Source organism: Vitis vinifera, chromosome 4, assembly GCF_030704535.1.
Source record: "Vitis vinifera cultivar Pinot Noir 40024 chromosome 4, ASM3070453v1".
Classification (NCBI taxonomy): Eukaryota; Viridiplantae; Streptophyta; class Magnoliopsida; order Vitales; family Vitaceae; genus Vitis; species Vitis vinifera.
The window spans coordinates 16,803,224-16,822,491 of record NC_081808.1 but is presented as its reverse complement, the minus strand read 5'-3'; the positions used below and the strand labels follow the sequence as shown (position 1 = coordinate 16,822,491).

General features: G+C 38.0%; 1 non-coding gene across 1 annotated transcript; it reads left to right on the top strand.

Moving 5' to 3' along the window:
• The first annotated feature begins 18,854 nt into the window (after nucleotides 1-18,854).
• Nucleotides 18,855-18,961, top strand: LOC132253697 (small nucleolar RNA R71). Its single transcript, XR_009465583.1, has one exon. It is a non-coding gene; the product is annotated as a small nucleolar RNA R71 (small nucleolar RNA).
• Nucleotides 18,962-19,268: the final 307 nt, after the last annotated feature.

The following is a 19,268-nucleotide window of genomic DNA, read 5'->3' as shown; positions in this document are numbered from 1 at the left end:
GGAGACATCCATTAGTTATCTCTTGCGAACTTGAGAAGGGAAGTCCAAGGTTAAAGATCACCTTGAATGGTAAATGCTAAGTGAGAGGCACGAACCATTGCAAGTTGCATCAGTGAGAGGGAATTAGAGATGAAATCCAATTAAGGGATGCATTTGTACATCACCGGTTAGAGAATTGACTATATGTTATTTCTCTAATGCGATTGATGCGACTCATGATAGCTTAGCTTTAAAGGCGTATCAACAAAATTTATACCTTAAATACTATTACTAAAGTAGCCAAGCTACTATAGCATAGTGGTTCTAGGATCGTTCACTGGGAAGGGTTTTCGCAAACACTAGTGATATTCAAATTAGGAAAATAGGTGATTTTCTTATGGATGTTAGCTTTAAAAGAAGATGTAAATGTTTTAGAAAGATTTAAACTAATCTAAGCTAACATTAAAGACTAAAATGAAAGGGTGTAAAAACAAGTTTCTCAAAGATAAGATAGCTATGCTCTGGCTCTTATGCAAATTGGAAATCTCAGGATAGGCTCCTCGCATTGGGGTTGCAACTATGGTGATGCTTGCTTCCCGAACCGGTATGGATTTAGCAAATCAAGTTTTAATCCTTTAAAATGGAAAAACAGATGGTAGTGAATTTCATCAATGGTTATTCACCTTAGACTTTCTTTGAATGGCTCGTAAGAGATAACTAATGGTCTAAAGCCAAAAGCTTACCAAATATTGGCAACTCAAAGTCATTCCAAGTGATAAACTCACCTTTCAATGGCCATTGAAATTGGTTCTAACGGATTAATGCAAAACTTGGAATTGAAAACCTCACCTTCCAATAGCTCGTAGGAGATAACTAATGGATAGAAATCCCAAAGCTTATCAAGTATTGGCCGTTGGAAGTTGTCCAAAGGAAATAAAAACCAAACTTTGCATTAATGAACCATTAATGAAAAACGACTACCTTACCTTCCAGGTGCGAGAAATTTCCATGGGATTGCATCCAAGCCATCACATAACATCCATACTTTGAGAAACTAAAAGTTTTAGCCAATCATCCTCTGAGGAAAAGCCCTCAGAGGCTGTTTGGCTACTAAGAAAATAGAAATGGGGAAGAACAGGAGAAGAGAGAAAAACAAAGCTTTATATATTTCTAAGTTAATGTACAGAGGATCGATTCCCCAATATCCAATCCTTTGTGGAGGTGTTGTGCACCTCCATATATAGCAAAATTACAAGATAAAGCCTTATGTCGGCTGAATACAAGGTTACAAAAGGAATTTACACGAGAAAATATCAAGCTAAAAATATCTGGGAAGTCGGTGGTGCGTGCGTGGAGAAACAGAGGATTTCAAAGGCATTTTCGAAAGGGGAAAGATGAAGGGTCCAAATTTCGCAAGGTGAAAAGCCACCTTGCAAAATTTCGCAAGGTGGTTCTTCATGGTGCGAAGTGGCCAAATTTCGCACCATGAAGAAAATCTCCTTGCGAAATTTTCGCAAAGTGAAATTCACCTTGCGAAATGGTGTTCCCATGGCTTGATGCAGTTGTCTTCCGAAGGCCATATCTTCCTCATTTCAGCTCCAAATCGTACACGGTTTGAAGCTTTAGATTCTTGACTTCCTTAGCTTTGAAATGGTATATAGCATGCAGAAAATAGACTTCAGAAAATGCTCCAAAAGTACGAAGGAAGACTGCAGCTGCTGTCCTCTGTTTTCTTCACTTTGCTTGTTTTTTCCTCTTTGCTTCTCTCCTTTACTTGGCTTGTCTTAATGGTCCAAAAAGCTGTCAAAACACTAAAACTAGCCACAAATATAATTAGAAGTCATTGCTAAGTCCTTAACATGCCAATTGGAATAAAGATGGAGAACTACTACACAAAAGTGCTTAAAACATAATGAATTAAAGGTGTAAAATAGCACTTTTTGGGTAGTAATCACTCCCCCCAACTGACACATTGCTAGTCCCTGAGCAATGAAGGAGAGAAAAATAAAGAAAAATAGATAATATAATAAATTACAAAATCATGCTGATCACTCCAAAAAATAATCAAGTGGCATGATTGACATTCATGGATTAATAAAGATGTGAAACTCAACCTATAATAAGAGTTGTCAAAGCATTCACTTGATCATAGAGTACAAAGAATGGATATTATGCAAGTTTAAGCATCAAAAGAATTTCCACTCTCAAAAGATCCAAATCAAATTCTTCCACTAAAAGCTAAGTGTTAATGTGATTAGCTTCCGAGTATAGTATGGATAACTATCATCTCCCCCCAACCTAAGTCTTTCTTTAAGCTTTAGAAAAATTAACCATCTCTTGATAGGCTAGGAACGCACCTCTTAGTCACAATTCTTTTCACTTACTAAACTTAACCAATTCACCCATGTAACAAGCAGAGGATCGGTGACTCCCAACCAATAAAGGCTTAGGGCACCAGACTTTAAAGGCTTTTGCCACCCTTTCGGACCATGCTCAGGTTTCAAGGCAAGCAAAGAAGTTTATTCTATATATATATTTTTTCTTTTTCTTTTTCTTTTTCTTTTTTCTATTTTTTCAAAGACTCATTGGTCTTTATGAGGTGTCCCAACACTATTAAAGAGAGGTTAAAGGTGTCAAATTATGATTTCTCAAGCTTAGAGGGTGAGATAGTTTCACATCTTATAACCGGAATCTAATGTATGTGTGTGCGAATAGCTTAAGGTGGAAGAGATAAGTTTGCATGCAATGGGAGTTTCAACAATTCATCAACTTTTAGAAGAGCATAATACAAACTCTAAGACTCATGTAATCAAGTTGAAACTCGACTTCTCTCATTTAATTTTGAGAGTTAATCCTTAATATCCATGGAGTTTAAAGCAAAAATTTTAAAAATTAAAACAAAAAGTAGCTAATTTAACTAAGTATGATAAAAATTTAAACTAATACTTACTTCCTCATCTCTCCCCCCAACCGAGATGAACATTGTCCTCAATGTTTGAATCGAAAATAAGGAGGAAGGAAGTGGTACCTCATGTGATGTGACTTGGAGTTGAGAAGGTTGAACCACCTGTTTCAAAATTCAAAAATTGAATGAGAGAGGAATTTATACTAAATATTTACAAAAATGATGAGTGGGCCCCACTTTGAGCAGCTGAGGACAAGGCTCAAAGGGTCCATGCCATGATGGTATACTCATATAAGTTGCAATGACATTTGAATGTAGCTTGTAGGGGTGTTAAAATTGAAGATTTTTTGGCTAAAACAGGGGAAAACAAAGGAGGAGTGAACAGTGAGTGCCAAAATTGGCATAGTCACTGTTCACCTCCTTTGAAGCCCGACTGTGTGTTTTCCAAGTTTTGGGAAAAAATTCAAAAATGGTTTTTTAAAAGGTATGGTTAGGCTCTAAACAAGATTCCTAAGGTGTTTGGGTAGTTTTTAAATGATGAAAAACAAAATTAAATGATGGAAAATGAAAATCAAAGTGGACGGCCCTACATGGAATGGTTTTGAAATTCGATTTTTAAAAAGTTTTGGATGGATGGGATTTCTAAAATTGGGTTCCTAAGGCTTAGAATGGATGAAGGGAAGGTTTCTAATGGGAGAAAACTAGAAAATTGGTGAAGGGTGGAGAATTAAGAATGGTGGTGTGCGGCTATGGAGGTTGTGGAAGAAGGTGAATAGTATTTTTGGCTTAGAATGGTGTTTGTTTTTGGAAGAAATTGGGTTTGGATTTGAAAACAAAAGGTTTGGAAATGCATTCATGAATTTTTAAACTTGGAAAAACATGGAATTCAAGAAAAAGGCCTTCCCAAGAGCTTTGTTTTTAGAAATTAGCTTGAAAATCATTTCGCACCAAGATAAACAAGGTGCGAAAGTTTTCGCACTGGTAATTGAGGTGCGAAGATAGCATCCCGAGAGGCTTGGTTTTCCAAAATGTATAAAAATTCCTTTTCGCACCATGCACTGTCACTGTGCGAAAAATTCGCACTGAGTGTGTTCATGGTGCGAAATTCTATTGAGAGCTCTGCTTATGCATTTTGGCTCCCCTGTTTCCTCTGTTTCACCTCCATTTCGATTTTTTCAAGCATCGTACCTGCATGAACACTTCAAAACTCATCTTAAAAACATATTAAAACTAAATTAAAGCTAAGAATTCAAACTAAAACATGCATAAACTTAAAGAAAGCATAGAATTTAAATGAAGCTGATAGCATGTACCCCAAAAAGAAGATGAACTATTTAGCTCATCCTCACTCACACACCCACTTCATGCTGAATTCCCCCTGGATCCCAAACAAAATTGGCATCCTTCCCATTTGGTCCAAGGGAATTCGTTTCTTTTCTCTTCCCTGGAGAAGTGGATGCTTTAAAGGGTTCAGGTAACCCTTTATCATCTTGAACCTTATGATTTTCAATGGAAGGTTGGTTCATAGAGTTGTCATAGCAATCCCCCACCAAAGTGTCGATCTTCAACACTTTCCTTGATCTTTTTGCATTAGTTCCTTGAAGGTTATGGTGGGGTTGAGGAGGAAGCTTCCTTTTCCCCCTTGCTATGTCGAGATTGGTGAGCTTCTCAATGGAGTCTTGAACTTTTTCTATCCTTAGTGATAGATCATTATAAACCCCCTCCATTCTTACATTTATTGAACTCTCCAAATTATCAATCTTTTCATTAAGATGAGAGTTGATCTTTTGTTGCTCACCTACAAAGTCCTCCATGACTTTGCTTATCTTCAAAATGGCTTGCTCCAATGAAGATGTACTCATTGATGGTTGAGGTTGAGGTTGGGTTGTAAGGTTGGGATGGTTTATATACTCAAATGAAGTTGGCATGGCTTGTGGTTGTGCTTCAGTATGCACGTTCCTCAATTCAAACTCTTCTATCCTTCTAGCCATAGATGCTAGCTTTGCCTTCATGCTCATGTCTTCATTCAAAGCATACTTACTACCCCATTGGCTTTGTTGAACTTGCCTTTTCCCTAATTCAATCCGATCCCTCATAGATAAGTATGCAAATTTGTCCTTCTCATGATCATAATGAGAGCTTTGATCTTCATGTGGAATTTCCATTTCTAAAAAAAATGATATTCAACTAAGGCTCTTTTCTTTAACTTGTACCAGGGTTCCCTCTTGGTCTCGAATCCAACAAGGAATGCACAAATTGAAATTAAAACAAAAATAAAAGAAAAGAGAATAAAAAATTTAACTAAATAAAAACTAAACTAAAAAAAAAAAAATTATAAGAAAACTCACCAAACTTGTGATGAAGATCACAAGTTACCCTTAATGGTTGCTTCACTGTGCTTGTGGCACCTTCCCCGGCAACGGCGCCATTTGATGCGACTCATGGTAGCTTAGCTTTAAAGGCGTATCAACAAAATTTATACCTTAAATACTAGTACTAAAGTAGCCAAGCTACTATAGCATAGTGGTTCTAGGATCGTTCACTGGGAAGGGTTTTCGCAAACACTAGTGATATTCAAATTAGGAAAATAGGTGATTTTCTTATGGATGTTAGCTTTAAAAGAAGATGTAAATGTTTTAGAAAGATTTAAACTAATCTAAGCTAACATTAAAGACTAAAATGAAAGGGTGTAAAAACAAGTTTCTCAAAGATAAGATAGCTATGCTCTGGCTCTTATGCAAATTGGAAATCTCAGGATAGGCTCCTCGCATTGGGGTTGCAACTATGGTGATGCTTGCTTCCCGAACCGGTATGGATTTAGCAAATCAAGTTTTAATCCTTTAAAATGGCAAAACAGATGGTAGTGAATTTCATCAATGGTTATTCACCTTAGACTTTCTTTGAATGGCTCGTAAGAGATAACTAATGGTCTAAATCCAAAAGCTTACCAAATATTGGCAACTCAAAGTCATTCCAAGTGATAAACTCACCTTTCAATGGCCATTGAAATTGGTTCTAACGGATTAATGCAAAACTTGGAATTGAAAACCTCACCTTCCAATAGCTCATAGGAGATAACTAATGGATAGAAATCCAAAAGCTTATCAAGTATTGGCCGTTGGAAGTTGTCCAAAGGAAATAAAAACCAAACTTTGCATTAATGAACCATTAATGAAAAACGACTACCTTACCTTCCAGGTGCGAGAAATTTCCATGGGATTGCATCCAAGCCATCACATAACATCCATACTTTGAGAAACTAAAAGTTTTAGCCAATCATCCTCTGAGGAAAAGCCCTCAGAGGCTGTTTGGCTACTAAGAAAATAGAAATGGGGAAGAACAAGAGAAGAGAGAAAAACAAAGCTTTATATATTTCTAAGTTAATGTACAGAGGATCGATTCCCCAATATCCAATCCTTTGTGGAGGTGTTGTGCACCTCCATATATAGCAAAATTACAAGATAAAGCCTTATGTCGGCTGAATACAAGGTTACAAAAGGAATTTACACGAGAAAATATCAAGCTAAAAATATCTGGGAAGTCGGTGGTGCGTGCGTGGAGAAACAGAGGATTTCAAAGGCATTTTCGAAAGGGGAAAGATGAAGGGTCCAAATTTCGCAAGGTGAAAAGCCACCTTGCGAAATTTCGCAAGGTGGTTCTTCATGGTGCGAAGTGGCCAAATTTCGCACCATGAAGAAAATCTCCTTGCGAAATTTTCGCAAAGTGAAATTCACCTTGCGAAATGGTGTTCCCATGGCTTGATGCAGTTGTCTTCCGAAGGCCATATCTTCCTCATTTCAGCTCCAAATCGTACACGGTTTGAAGCGTTGGATTTTTGACTTCCTTAGCTTTGAAATGGTATATAGAATGTAGAAAATGGACTTCGGAAAGTGCTCCAAAAGTGCGAAGGAAGACTGCAGCTGCTGTCCTCTGTTTTCTTCACTTTGCTTGTTTTTTCCTCTTTGCTTCTCTCCTTTACTTGGCTTGTCTTAATGATCCAAAAAGCTGCCAAAACACTAAAACTAGCCACAAATATGATTAGAAGTCATTGCTAAGTCCTTAACATGCCAATTGGAATAAAGATGGAGAAATACTACACGAAAGTGCTTAAAACATAATGAATTAAAGGTGTAAAATAGCACTTTTTGGGTAGTAATCAGCGATAGAATGAACCATCTGACCGGAGCTATGCTTTTGCATGAGGAACCTCCCCTGTTAAACTAAATCTCCAAGGAATGTTTTTTCTTCATAAGTAATTTCCATTACTTGCTGTGACGTTAGTTTAAATCTAAACCTTTTTCAACCAAAGTTTGTGTTTTATTTCTTAAGCTAACCTTGAAATGAAATAGCACCAATTCACTTTGAATTGGTATCATTTGTAATTTGAAAACCCTTCCCAGTGAACGATCCTAGAGCCACTATGCTATAGTAGCTTTTTCTTTGCTACCCTAGTATATGGTGTAATAGGTTATAAATTTTGTTGATTACTCCCTTAATCAAGGAGCACCAGTTGGACACGAATCAGCTGAGACACCAATTGGGCATGAATCACCGGATGCAAATGGCGGCAGCCGGGTGCAAATGCTATCCGGATATGTGGTCCGAACGCCCTCCGATGGTGTATCCGGACGCCCTGTCTGGGTATACTCCTTGCATGAATTCCAAAGAACTCTCCTCAATCTCATATTGTTTTGGTGATAAAAAAGCTATCAAAACACCAAAACTTAACACATTTTTTATTAAAATTGATTGCAAGGGTCCTTAACATGCCAATTGAGTTAAAAGGTGATAACTACTACTCAAAAGTGTTTAAAAGAGTTAATTAAAAGCTATGAAATATCACTTTTTGAGTAGTAATCACCCCTTTCTTCCTTTTGTAGACCCACTTGCACCCTATGGGTTTTATCTCTTCAGGTGCTTCTACAAGATCCTAGACTTTATTAGAATACTTAGATTCTAACTTTGCCTCCATAGCTCTTTGTCAAATAATAACATCATCATTGTTCATTGCTTTATCATAATCTATGAGATCATTCTCATGTTCCTTTAGAATATCCTTGAAAGACTCTCCCAAATACATGAACCTATCTAGTTGTATAATAACCCTCCAACTATGACGAGGCATCGGTGTACTAGAACTAACTGGAATGATAGGTGTAAGAGCCTCTAGACCTAAAGTCCCTTGTGCTAATGTGGGAGTGTCTTCAAGTGTCCTTTAATCTATATCATGTTTTGGCCTGTTACTCATCATATAATCATTTTCCAAAAATCTAGCATTTGTACTAACAAATACCTTTGACCTGATTATAAAAGTAATGCCTTCTCGTTTCTTTTGAATACCCTATAAATAACCATACCTCAGACCTTGCTTCCAACTTACACCTTTGGTTTCAACACATGTGTCGAGCATCCCCAAATGTGAATATGTTGCAAACTAGGTTTGCGACCTTTCCACATCTTTATAGGAGTTAAAGGTACTGTCTTAGAAGTCACTAGGTTGAGAAAGTAAGTTGCAGTATCTAAGGCATATCCCCAAAAGGATACGGGAAGTGATTAGAAAATCATCATAGATTTTACCATGACTATCAACATTTGATTTCTTTTTTCCACTACTTCATTTTGTTATGGAGTTCTAGGTGCACTCAATTGGGATATAATCCCATGCTCCTTGAAAAAAGAATTAAACTAAGTAAACATGTACTGACCATCTCGATTAGATCAAAGTGTCTTGATATGTTTACCCAATAGGTTTTTCAATTCTACCTTAAATTCAATGAATTTGTCCAAGGCATTAGACTTCCTATGCATCAAGTAAACATATCGGAACCTAAAGCAATCATCTATAAACATGATGAAATAGTCATATGATTCCCATGTATGGACATTAAGAGGCCCACACACATTAATATGCCCCAGCTCCAAACACCCCTTGGCTCTATATCCTTTAGCAATAAAGGGTCTCTTGGTCATTTTACCTTCTATATAAGATTCACAAATTAGAAGGTCTTTTAAAATCAAATGAGATAGTATTATTCCAGACTTAACCAGTCTTTGGATCCTATTTAGATTAATATGACTTAGGTATAAGTGCCAAAACTGTGTTTGATTAGTGCTAGGTTCTTTCATTTTCTGTGAGATATGATAATTCTCATTCCTTGGCAAAATAGATAATGAAAAAACATGACAAAACTATCTATCAATGATCCTGAGCATATGAATAAAACACTTAATTTAATACAACTTATTTATTATAAAAAAAATGAATAATTTAGTTTACATAAACTAGAAACCAAAATCAATTTTTTTCTTAAACTCAAGAACATAAAGACAATTTTTTATACTAGAAGACTACTATAAAAAAAGATAAGGGTAACATCTCCCAGTGCTTACATAGCAAATCTAGCTTCAGAAATGCTAAGTACATATCCCCATCATTCAGCCTTCTCCTTAGTTGAAACCCCCCTATAACGAGTTATAGACATGATTAGTAGCTCTAGAATCTATCCACCAAGAATTAGTGGAATCCAACACTGAACATGATTCAACTAGAAGAGAATGATGTTTACTTAACGATCTTTTCAAGAACTTAGGGCATTCCTTCTTCTAGTGGCCTTTTAGACCACAAAGGAAACATTTGCCCTTACCTTTGCTCTTCTTCTTCTTTCCCTTGCCCTTAAATTTTCCCTACTGCTTGGTGGACTCTATAGTATTCTTCTTCTTCTGAATAGAAGAACATGAAGAACCTTTCACTACCATATGAATACCTCTCTGGTCCTTGAAAATCCCATCATTAGTTTGGTTACGCTTATCACCATCTTATTCATATTATGCTTGAACTGCTTGAAAGAATCTGACAAGGTCTTTAAAATCGCGTTAACTTGGGTTTCTCTTTCGATCTCAGCTCCAAGGATCTCTATCTTGTTAAAGAGTTCAGTCATATGGATTATATGATATCTAATGGGAACTCTTTCTAACATCTATTATCAATAATAACATTAAGAGCAGATTTCCTAGCTAGCTTGCCTTTGCCACCAAATATCTCATGGAGATTGATAAGAATATCATAAGTTGTTGGCATAAACACATGTTGATGTTGTAGCACATTATACAAAGACCCAAGTATGATACACTTGGTCTTCTGATCTGCCCTCTGCCAACTATGATAATTGTCCTTCTCCTCTTGAGTGAAATGTTCATTAGAGATAGAAAGAACAATTTCCTTAGTTACCCATTTTAGCTCATCTGAAGTGAGTAATATGTCTAGATTCCTTTTCAATCCACATGGTTTGTCCTGGTCAATTTATTAGTAGTAAGAATGAGATTAATCTAATTAAAAGACATAATATTTGTAACAGAAATAAAACCATGTAATAATTAATTGAGTATACAAAATAAGTTGATAATTAGTTTAGAAAAAATGCAGTGCTCTTAAACTACATATCCTTTTGCAAGGTATCTAGTATCATAAGAATCAAGCCTATGTGGGATAGGTCAGAACCTTATTCTTTACTAGTTAGAGACCCTCTCAGATTGATCTCCCTATCTTAACCATGAATGGTATATAAAGGAAGATCAAAATACCTTTTTATTTGGCTCATGGACTATGCAAGTGAGACCATGGTGGGCTATTCGGCCTTAAGTGTATAACCATTGTCCTTGAGTTATTAATGTCACCAAGTAAGTAACCCCATCATGGGGGTGGTTGCTTGATTCATGTCCAGTCGGTGTATCAACTGATTCATGTCCAGCTGGTGCTCCTTAATTGAGAGAGTAATCAACAAAATTTATAACCTATTACACCATGAACTAGGGTAGCAAAGACAAAGCTACTATAGCATAGTGGCTCTAGGATCGTTCACTGGGAAGGGTTTTCAATTCATAAATGATACCAATTCAAAGCTAAATTGGTGCCTTTTCATTTCAAGGTTAGCTTTAAAAGAAAACATAATTTTTGGATGAAAAAGGTTTGGTTTAAACTAACGGTAAAGAAAGTAATGGAAATTACTTATGAAGAAAAACATTCCTTGGAGGTTTAGGTTCACAGGGGAGGTTGCTTATGCAAAAATAGAGCTCCGGTCATTTGGTTCATTTCCTCGCATTAGAGAATTAACATATAGTCAATTCTCTAACCGGTACTGTACAGATGTAACCTTTAAATGGATTTCAGCTCTAATTCCCTCTCACTGATACAACTTGCAATGGCTCGTGCCTCTCACCTAGCATTTGCCATTCAAGGTGATCTTTAACCTTGGACTTCCCTTCTCAAGCTCACAAGAGATAACTAATGGACGTCTCCTTGGAGTCCAAAAGCTTACCAAGTGTTGGCAATTCTAGAAAATCCTACCTCCAAGTCACTTCCCAAAAGCTCGCAAGAGATAAACAAGTGCATCTTCATGGACGAAGATCACGTGTCTTACCAAGTATTGGCTCAAGTGAATTGAAGGTGTTTTAAGTTAACTAAAAACATAGAAATCATTAAAGGATCACACTTTCTCTTCATTAATGACTGAAACCACAAAGCTACTAATTCTTGCACTTGGAACCTTTCCCTGCAACCTTAACTCCAAGGAACTAAAAGTCTAGCCACTCATTCTCTGAGGAAACATCCTCAGAGCTTGTTTGGCTAGTAAGAAAACTAATGGGAAAACAATTATATGCAGGAAAAACACAGCAAGTGCTCTGTGAAATATATTTCTTTCTTCTCCCGATTACATAATAGATCGATATATTTTCAATTTTTTTGTAAAGAAAATTACAAACTATATATATAAGGTTATTCACCCTTTTTACTTACTTAATAACTAAGGAATCTTATAATTGGTGGATTACAAGGAGAGTTTGGGGATTTAGACAACAAATATCTAAAGCAAAATATCCCAAAATATCACAAAATGTCGGTCGGAAATATCAGGAAGCTTCAGGAGAACACTGCAGCTGTGCATGTCTGATTGGGTAGGCGCTACCAGAGGATCCGGATATGTCTGACTGAAGAAGTTGAAACATCCTCCTCTCCCATCCGGATGTGAGATATCCAGATGTAAAATGTCGGCGTACGGAATTCTTCCCCGGGTGAACTGAGCTATGTTGCGCAAGGGGGACCGTCTGCGTGTGCAAGGTGTAGGGACCCTTCTCCCGGATGACACGGAGCGCGCATGGCTATCTGGATTCCCCAAGCGGAAAGGCAGCGCAATGCTATCCGGTGCAACTCCATCCGGACGATAGCATAAACTATCCGAATATGTTTTCTGGATGGAAAACATTGACTAAAGTGAGCAAGCCTTACTATAGCCCACATTCCGTCGCTCTCCAATGGTGTCCGGACGCATTGTCCGGACATCTTTTGCCATGGATTCCAAAGAACTCTCCTCAATCTTAGATTGCTTTGGCGATCAAAAAGCTATCAAAACACCAAAACTTAACATAATTTGATTAGAATAGATTGCAAGGGTCCTTAATATGTTAATTGGGTTAAAAGGTAATAACTACTACTCAAAAGTGTTTAAAAGAGTTATTTACAAGCTATGAAATAACATTTTTTGAGTAGTAGTCACTCCCCCCAACTGACATATTGCTAGTCCCTTAGCAATAAAAGAGAGAAAAATAAAAATAAACAGTACTATAATTTACAACATCATGTTGATCTAAAAACAATTTTCTAGTGGCATGATGATCTAACTCTCACATGGAACATTAAAGAAATAAAACTCAAACTTCATCAAGAGTTATTAAATAACTTATCTAATCACAATTCTTAAAGAGAAGGCGTTATGCAAATTTAAGCTTTAAAAGAGTTTCCACTTCCAAAGGGTCAAACCTTACTTTTTCACAAAAATCTACGTGATATTTATTAGTTTCCGAATATAGTATGTTTAACTAATCTCTCCCCCCAACCTAGTTCTTTTTCAAAGCTTAGCAAACTGGTCAACCTCCAATAGGCTAAGAACGCACCTCTTTTTTCACAAATTTTTTTTCATTGTAGGAGTTCAAGGCTTAAAGGTTTTTTTTTTTTTTTTTAAATTGTCCATGTAACGGGGGTCCATCGATGACTCCCAACCAATTAAGGTTTAGGGCATCAAGCTTTAAAGATTTTTCAACCACTAACTCCTCAGATTTTACCCCGGACTTTTGAGAATGAAATTTTAATACCCAAACACCTACAGTATGTTAAACTCCACCTATCCACCCTTGTAACGAGCATTGATGTCGGTGACTCCCAACCAATGAAGGCTTAGGGCACCAGGTTTTAAAGATTTTCACCATATACCCCTCAGACCTTGCTCGGGTTTCAAGACAAGTAAACATTTTTTTCTTCCTTTTTTTTTTTTTTTTCCAAAGGCTCATTGGCCTTTTACAAGGTGTCCCAACACTATTAAGTGAGGTCAACGGTACCAAGTCTAAAATTTTCCTAAGTCAAGAGAGAAATAGTTTTCATCTTATAATCGGAACCTATTGTCAACAGTGTGTGGATAGCTTAAAGTGGAAGAACTAAGGTTGAATTCAATAGAAGTTTCAATAATTCATCAACTTTAGTAAGCATAATACAAACTCTAAGTCAAGTAAAAAGACAAAAATTCAATTTCTCCCATTTCAATTTGAAAATTTTTCCTTAATAACCATGGAGAGTAGAATAAAAACTTAAAAATATTAAAATTAAGCAAAAAGAAACTAAATTACCAAAATAACTTAGCATTAAGAACAAAAACGTCCTTCCTCAACTCTTCTCCCAACCAAGCGGAACATTGTCCTCAATGGGACAAAAGCGATTGAAAAATAGGGAGGAAGTGGTACCTCCTTGATGACGCGGAGTGATGGCTCAGCGGCCTCTCCTATAGGAGGCTCTGGATGAGGTGGGAATGGTATGCTCAGGAGCTGATGTACTGTCAATCTTAGGATGACAGTGTGCTGGGCTTGAGTGGCAAGAATCTGCTCCTGCTGATTTTAATCATTAAAAAAGTTAGTTACAATTAACATAATTTAAGACCAAAATTACAATCCAATAATTTACAAAACTTAAAAATTAACATATTTAACAAAATTATGGACTTTGGTGAAACCAAGTCCATCTAACCCTTCTCTGATCAGGATTTTTGTGGCTCAAGGAGGTTGATTTCCTCCTTTTCTGGCTTGAACGGTTCAATGAATGGCTTGAGGTGATGACCATTGACTCTGAAGGTGTCTATGCCATTGGAATTGAGTAGTTCCACTACTCCATTTGATTGCACGTCATGAATTATGAAAGGACTCGTCCACCTTGATTTCAATTTGCCCGGAAAAAGATGAAGTTTAGAGTCGTAAAGCAAGACTCTTTGTCCCTTGGTAAAATTCTTCTGATTTACCAACTGATCATGCCATTTCTTCAACCTCTCTTTTGCAATTTTTGAATTGATGTAAGCATCATTTCTTAATTCCTCCATCTCATTAAGGTCTAAGCACCTCTTTTCCCCAGCTCTGATCAAGTCCATGTTCAACCTCTTGATTGCCTACTAAGCTTTATATTCAACTTCCACAGGGAGGTGGCATGCTTTGCCGTAGACAAGACGATAAGGAGACATTCCAAGAATGGTCTTATAAGTGGTCCTATAAGCCCATAATGAATCCAGGAGCTTAATAGACCAATCCTTCCTATTCACATTCACCACCTTCATCAGTATGTTTTTTATTTCCCTGTTTGCTAGCTCTACTTGCCCGGAAGTTTGAGGATGATAAGGTGTAGCTACCTTATGCTTCACTCCATACTTGGCTAATAAGGCTTCAAAAGGTTTGTTGCAAAAATGAGTACCTCTATCATTGATTATGGCCTTGGGTACCCCAAATCTTGAGAAGATGTTCTCCTTAAGAAATTTGAGAACCACCTTGTGATCATTATGTTTATAGGGGATTGCCTCCACCCATTTGGAAACATAGTCCACCCCCACCAATATATAAGAGTTACCAAAAGACATTGGGAAAGGTCCCATGAAGTCAATACCCCAAACATCAAAAAGATCAACTACAAGGATGGGGTTCATGGGCATTTGGTTTCTTTTTTTAAGCTTCCCGAGTCTTTGGCATCTATCACAACTCCTACACATGATGTGGGAATCTTTGAAAAGCGATGGCCAAGTAAACCCTAATTGCAACACCTTCATGACTGTTTTCTGGGAAGCAAAATGGCCTCCACATGCATTCTCATGACAATGGCTAAGGATCCCTTGTTGCTCTTCTTCGGGGACACACTTTCTTATGATCTGATCTGCACAATACTTGAAAAGGAAGGGCTCTTCCCAATAATAGGCATGGATCTTAGCAAAGAAATGCTTCTTGTCTTGGGCACTCCACTCACTTGGAATTTTTCCAGTAACCAAGTAATTTGCAATGTGAGAATACCATGGAGCTACCTCTATTGACATGAGAAACTCCTCAAGGAAGTCATCATTGATAGGTAGACCATGTGAGTCATGTGCTATCACAAGTCTTGACAAGTGGTCAGCTACCACATTTTCTACTCCATTTTTATCCCGGATTTGGAGATTGAATTCTTGAAGCAAAATGATACATCTTATCAATCTTGCCTTGGCATCTTGCTTGGTTAGCAAGTACTTCAAAGCAAAATGGTCAGTGAACACCACTATAAAGAACCCTACCAAATAGGCACGAAACTTATCCAAGGCAAAAACTACTGTCAACAACTCCTTCTCAGTAGTTGTGTAGTTTCTTTGAGCCTCATTCAAAGTTTTGCTTGCATAATAAATCACATAGGGCTTTCCATCTTCTCTTTGCCCCAAAACAGCCCCCATAGCAAAATCACTTGCATCACACATTACCTCAAAAGGTAATTTCCAATTTGGGGCTCTCAATATTGGTGCAGTTGTGAGGAATTGCTTCAGTTCCTCAAAACTTTTCTGACATTTCTCATCCCACACAAACTTGGCATCCTTTACCAAGAGTTCACAAAGAGGTTTTGAGATTTTTGAGAAATCCTTAATGAACCTCCTATAGAACCCGGCATGTCCTAGGAATTGCCTAATTCCTTTAACATTTGTAGGAGGTGGAAACTTAACAATTAGCTCCACCTTTGCCTTATCTACCTCAATGCCATTCTTGAAGATTATATGTCCTAAGACAATTCCTTGTTGTACCATAAGATGGCACTTCTCCCAATTTAGCACTAGGTCTTTCTCAATACATCTTTGGAGAACAGTTTCTAAATGCAACAAACAGTCCTTATAAGAACCTCCATATACAGTGATGTCATCCATGAAGACTTCCATGATGTGCTCTACCATATCACTGAAGATGCTTAACATACATCTTTGGAAAGTTGCAGGTGCATTACATAGACCAAAGGGCATCCTCCTATAGGCAAAAGTACCAAAGGGGCAAGTGAAGGTTGTCTTTTCTTGATCTTCCAAATCAATCTCTATTTGGAAGTACCCCGAGTAACCATCCAAAAAATAGTAGAAAGGATGCCCTGAGACTCTCTCAAGGACTTGGTCCATGAAAGGCAATGGGAAATGGTCCTTCCTAGTCACTGAATTCAACCTCCTGTAGTCTATACACACCCTCCATCCTGAGGTAAGACGTGTAGAGACTTCCTCCCCTTTCTCATTCTGGATCACAGTAATTCCAGATTTCTTTGGGACTACTTGGGTTAGGTTCACCCACAAGCTATCTGAAATGGGATATATGATCCTTGCTTGAAGTAGCTTCAGAACTTCACCCCTTACCACCTCTTGCATATGAGGATTCAACCTCCTCTGGTGCTGCCTTACTGGTTTTGCATCTTCCTCCATGTAGATATGGTGGGTGCATAACAGAGGGCTAATCCCTTTCAGATCAGAAATTTGCCATCTAATGACCTTTTTGCATTTTCTGAGGACTCCCAAAAGACTATCCTCTTGATCACTTGTGAGAGTTGAAGAAACCACCACTGGACATTTCTCATCATCCTCCAAATATGCATACTTCAAATCAACAGGAAGTGGCTTCAAAACTAACTTTGGAGGGTCCTCCCTATCTGCTCCTTGTGAGTCCTCCTTATTGAACAAGGGTAAGATCTTTTCCATTCTCCTCCAAGGAGACATGATGGGTAACACATCAGAGGGTTCAGGTAACCCTTCTTCAAGCACTTTAAGGCTTTCATTCAAGCGCTCTTCTATATTCTTGTCACAATGCTCTTCAACCAAAGTGTTGATCAAGCACACCTCCTCCAATCCTTCCTCCTCTTCGGGGTGAAGATGCCTCTTGCATAGGTGGAATATGTTTAGTTCCAAGGTCATGTTTCCAAATGTGAGCTGCATCACCCCATTCCTACAATTGATGATGGCATTGGAGGTAGCTAGGAAAGGTCTCCCAAGGATGATTGGCACATTATTTGCTTCCTTTACAGTGGGATCAGTATCAAGCACCACAAAATCCACGGGATAGTAGAATTTGTCCACTTGAACTAGAACATCCTCTATCACCCCCCCTTGGGATTTTGACTGACTTATCAGCTAAGGAGAGAGTGATGGCTATGGGCTTCAATTCTCCAAGTCCCAGTTGCTTATACACAGAGTATGAGAGCAAATTCACACTTGCCCCCAAGTCTAGTAAAGCCTTCTCCACATGTGTCCCTCCAATGTTGACTGAAATTGTGGGACATCCCGGATCTTTGTACTTAACTGGAGACTTACACTGAATGATGACACTTACTTGCTCAGTGAGGAATGCCTTCTTTGTCACATTTAACCCTCTCTTGACCGTGCACAAGTCCTTTAAAATTTTTGCATATGTGGGGACTTGCTTGATCATATCAAGTAAGGGTATATTCACCTTCACTTGTCTCAAAACTTCAAGAATTTCTGATGAATTCTTGATTCCCTTCTTTCCATGTAAAGCTTGAGGAAAAGGGGGAGGCATATGTTTCTTCATCATATCCTCTTTAATCACTATCCTTGGCTCTTCTTCAATGCTTGATTTAGATGCATTTTTCTTCCCACTCTTCTCTTCTTGGTTATTGCTCTCTTTAACCAAGGTTCTCCTTGACATGAGTTCTTCATCTTGCCTCACCTTAGGCAAGGGTTGATCAACCTCCTTCCCACTCCTCAAGGTGATCACAGCTTTGACCTCCCTCAACTTTGAAGACTCCCCATCTTGGGTTTCAACTTCATGAACACCCTTTGGATTTTGGTTTGGTTGAGAGGGAAACTTTCCTTTCTCATTCACTGTGTTGAGGTTGGTAAGCCTAGAGATGGAGTATTGAATATTATCTATCTTCTGAGATAGATCATTTTGCATCCCTTCCATTCTCTTAATTTGAGAACTTTCAACATTTTCAATCTTTTGGTGCAATTGGGAGTTGATTGCCTTTTGTTCACCCACAAAGTCACCCATGACTTTACTTAGGTTCACAATGGCTTGCTCCACTGAAGAGGTTTGTTGGGGTGCTTGGGTTTGAGCTTGTGGTTGGTATGGAGGTGGCCTTGGTTTCCAAGAAAGATTTGGATGGTTTTTCCAGCTTGAATTATAGGTGTTTCCATAAGGTACATTGTTGTTGGGCCTAAATTGCTCCACAACATTGGCTTGATCACCTAACATCTCCCTCACAGCTAGGATGGTTGGGCACTCATCTACCACATGATCACATGATTGGCAAATGGTGCATGGCATGACATGGGCTTGTGTCTCGGAAATGGTTTGGACTTCATGCATTTTTTTCAACTCAAGTTCTTCCAACCTCCTTGACATTGTTGCCACCTTAGCTTTCATGTCCATGTCTTCACTTAACATGTACATTCCACCCTTTGGATTTACAGGAGCTTTCATTCTTCCCATTTCTCTTGAGTTGGGCTCATCCCATCCTCTTGATACCTCATATACATAACTTAAAAAGTCCATGGCTTCTTCCGGATTCTTACTCATAAAATCTCCCCCACACATGGTTTCAAGAATTTGCTTCATGGAGGAAGACATCCCATCATAAAAATAGCTCACCAAGAGCCATGTATCAAAGCCATGATGAGGACAAGCATTGATGGCCTCCATATACCTTTCCCAACATTCATAGAACTTCTCATTTTCTTTTGCAGAAAAGTTTGAGATTTGTCTCTTCAACCCATTTGTTCTGTGAGTAGGAAAAAACTTCTTGAGGAATTCAACTTGTAAATCAGTCCAAGTGCGGACACTCCTTGGCCTTAAAGAATTAAGCCAAATCTTGGCCTTATCCTTTAAAGTAAAATGAAATAGTTTAAGCCTCATCAGGTCGATGGAAGCTCCACCCTCTCGGAATGTATTACAAACATCTTCAAATTCCTTGATATGGGCATAGGGATTCTCACTTTCCATTCCATGGAAAGTTGGCAGAAGTGGCACAATATGGGGTCTGATCACTAGCTGCTCTGTAGGGGGCACTATACATGATGGT